Raw genomic sequence first — 3,999 nt, 5'->3', positions numbered from 1 at the left:
TTATTTCCTTCTCTCTATTTTATTCTGTTCTAAATCTGAAACTCCTATTAGATGGATGTTGGCCCTTCTTGGTGAGTTATCTGTGTGCTTCCACTTTTCTTTTTTGTCCCCATGATCTGCATTCTGGAAGATTCTTCTGACTTTTTTCTTTAGTCCTTCTGTTGAGTTTTCATTTAAGAATTCTATTTCTAACAGAAATTATTTGGGGGTCGTTTTTTAGTCACCTATTCCTGTTTTATAGATCCACTGTCACTTCAAATTTCTCTGAGAACATTTTTTTCAATTTTTTACGCCTACAGCACCTGTCTTCCTGGATGATCTCCCATCCAAGTACTAACCAGGCTCAACCCTGCTTAGCTTCCGAGATCAGACGGGATCAGGCTTGTTCAGTGTGGCATCGCCGTAGACTCTGAGAATATTAATTTAAATTTTTTTTAAAAGTTCTCTTCTGTTCTCTGAACTATTTATGTTTCTTCTAGGGGAATTCTATTTATTCATTTTGGCCCTGCTGGTTTTTCTCAAGTATCTTATGACCCTTGGTTGGTTTTTAATGCTTCTAAGTATAAGGAGCAAGGTGAATTACTTGGGTTCTTTTTATTACCAGTCTGTCTTCAGAATGAAAATGCAATGATTTACATGACCTATGTGTGGGGGCAGAATATATCAACTGGCAGACAGGAGGACATCCTTCCTCACCGCTGTGCCAAAGTAAGTGAGGTTCTACTCTAGGCTTCCTAACTACTGCCATCCCAGGAAATAACTTAGACACAGATTTGGTGTCTGGTAAGAGTTTGCTTCCTGGTTCATAGATGGCTGTCTTCTCATTATATCCTCACATGGCATAAGGGGCAAGGGAGCTCTTTGGAGTTTCTTTTATAAGGGCACTAATCCTATCCATGAGGGCTCCACCCTAATGACCTAGTCATCTCCCAGAAGCCCCACTTCCTAATACCATCACATTGGAAGTTAGAATCTCAATTTATGAATTTGAGGAGAAAATAAACATCCATTGCATTTAGTAAAAAAAAAAAAAAAAATGTAAAATATCTCATTAATTGTTTTTATATTGCTTGCATATTAAAATAATATTTATATATTTTGTTAAAATAATGCAATAAATAGTATTGTACCTGTTTCTTTTCGTTTTATTTATTTATTTATTTAACCTGTTTCTTTTTAGTTTTCTGAACACAATGACAAAGTTTAAAATTACACAAATGGTTTACATTATATTTTCCATGGACAGCTGTAGAATCATTTCCTGACCACTCAGGCCCTGCATGCTGTCACCCCACTTCTGATTGATCTATTTCCCCTTCTCTGCTTTATTTCTTCATGGCCCATAAGCACCATCTGAACTTATACATTTTGTTTGCTAACTGTGTGTCTCCTTAGCTAGGAGGTGAGCAATGCAAGAGCAGGAGTCTTCTCTGATTAGATCACTCCTAAGCATCTCAAAGAGAACCTCACACATAGTAGGTACTGAACAAATATTTATTGAATGAATAAATGAATGAATGAACACTCACACTGCTGTGCTCTTCTCTTTTCCCTACTAAAGGCATTGTCTGGAGAGCAGGGAAGATTAAAAGCTGAGAGGAATTATACCCTCTCCCAAACAGTAGAAGCTGACAAAATAGGGGAGAGAGGCACTGAATTGTGAAGAGAGGGAATGAATGCATGGTGGTACATTTAAATATTGGTCATCTCTCTGCAGCCATGAGATGAACCATGGGAGAGCATGACTGGACAAAAGATATTAATGTATAATTGTTCCCAGATACTTCTCTCCTCCTGTGGACTAAAGAGGACTCCAGTTTCACATACTCAGTTTCTTTCTCTCCCTCACCCTCCAAGATGGGGGGAAAATGGGTGTCAGAAATATCCTTTTGAACTCTCGTTATACAGAATCAGGAAGAAATGGAGAGAGATGGAGAAGGACAGGAGGCACAAGATACTATTGGGAGCAATTTTATGAAGAATTAAAAAGAAAGGAATACAAAGAGCTGCACTGTGTAAGAAAAGTAGAAGGAAAATTAAAGGGAAATTTAGGAAGGATTGCTATAGTTTATGCATCCCCTTTAGGATATCTGAAAAATTGAAATAAAAAACTTAAAATTTTAAAATGGTTTCTAGGTGACATTATATGGCTCAATTGACATATCTGAATCTACACCACACGGTGATGACTGTATGTTTAGACCACTTACATTGAATATAAGTAAATGTGAGTAATAAATGGCAGAGGTTATCATATTAGATCTTTTTAAAAACATCTAACTCTATCCTATCTAAAAGAAATCCACTTCAAACATGAAAATATAGATAGACTAGAAGGAAAAAGATGGAAAAACATGTACTATGCAAATACTAACTACAGAAAACTGGGGTGGCTATACAAAGTAAACATCAGAGCAAGAGATATTAGCACAAAGAGAGACATGTTATAATGATTAAGGGATCAATTCATAAAAGGACATAAATTTCCTAAATGTCCATGGATTTAACAAAGCTTCAGAATACTCAAAGAAAAAACTGTTAGAACCAAAAGGAAAAATAGATAAAGCTAAAATTGTAGTTGGAGAATTCAAACTTCTCTTTCAATAATTGATAAAACAAGTAGACAGAAGATCAGTAAGGATACAGAAGACTCGGGCACCACCATATCGAAGTAATTGACAGTTATAGAACACTATTTTAACAACACTCAAATACACATTCTTTTTAAGTGCAAATGAAAGATTTACCCAGATAGAATATATTGTGTCATAAAAAAGTCACAAGAATTGGAAAGGATATACTTATACACTGTATATCCTTTAACAAAAATGGAATCAAATTAGAAATCAAAACCAGAAAGATATCTAAAAAATTCTCAAATATTTGGAAATTAAACAACACATCTTTAAGCAACCCATGAATCAAAGAAGAAATCACAGGGAAACTAGAAAATATTTTCAGCTGAATGAAAGTTAAAACACAATACATCAAACTGTGGAATGCAGCTAAAACAGTACTGAGAAGGAAGTTTTTGGTATTAAATGCATAGATCGGCAAAAAGGAAAGGTGTAATTAATACTTCATCTCTAATTGTGAAATGAAAGACTGTTTCTTCTTAAGGACTTTCCTTCCCTCTAGATTGGAGACTGGATGGAATACTAGAAAGATGTTGGACTTCACAATTTGGCAAATGTAGGTTCAATTCTTGGCTTTGTTATTGTTTAACTGTGTCATGTGGAGCCACTTAACATCTTCTCTTAGCCTCAGTTTCTTCATCTGTGGAACTGAGTTAATAATACCTACAATTTGGAAATGCTGAGAGGATTAAATGTGCCTTTGACACATAGGGGGTCACACAGTGAGTATCACACTTGCCTAACAGGGGAGGACAAACTGTGGGTTAGGATACAACAATTAGTCAAAGAAGATCTAAAGAGGAGTCATGTAGGAAAAGTTACTAACCCTGAGACACAGAATCAGCTATCACATTGTTAGAGAAACTCAAACTACTAAATGACCTAAACAAGATCCAAAGAGCCCAGTAATGAGATAATTTCTACCCTTGCACTACTTTTGTGTAGTGTCTGTCTTAACATAGGAGTCTAGATACTTTGCTACAATTTTCTCTGAATAGTTGGTTATTTTTTGGTTTCAACATTGTTGACATCCGGCATACTCTGTGAGCCTCTCTTTTCTGGGAACCACCCCTCCCCCACTTACATGGTGGTGGTGGTGGTGGTTACTGTTGTTATTATTTAATCCTTCTAAAGCACCTACTATGTACCTGGTACTGCTCTAAACACTTTATAGAGGAAGAAACTGAGGTACAGAAAAATCAAGCAAGTTGCCCATAGTTAAATTAGTGGGTCACATACTTTATATCAGTGAGGCAAGACTGATAGTGCAGAGACATCCCCTCCCCCTCCAGGATATGGCTCTGGAAAGTTTTCCTTTCTTCAGACCTCCCCCTGTTTTACCCCAGCAAGGAAAGACATGCTA

General features: G+C 36.3%; 1 pseudogene; it reads right to left on the bottom strand.

The window, feature by feature from the left end:
• Positions 1–290: 290 nt before the first annotated feature.
• Positions 291–408, bottom strand: LOC112473805 (annotated as a pseudogene).
• Between the last annotated feature and the right edge of the window lie 3,591 nt (positions 409–3,999).

This window comes from Pteropus alecto, unplaced genomic scaffold (assembly GCF_000325575.1).
Source record: "Pteropus alecto unplaced genomic scaffold, ASM32557v1 scaffold8, whole genome shotgun sequence".
NCBI classification, from domain to species: Eukaryota; Metazoa; Chordata; class Mammalia; order Chiroptera; family Pteropodidae; genus Pteropus; species Pteropus alecto.
Note: the sequence above shows the minus strand (reverse complement) of the source record. Positions and strands in the feature narration are given on the sequence as shown.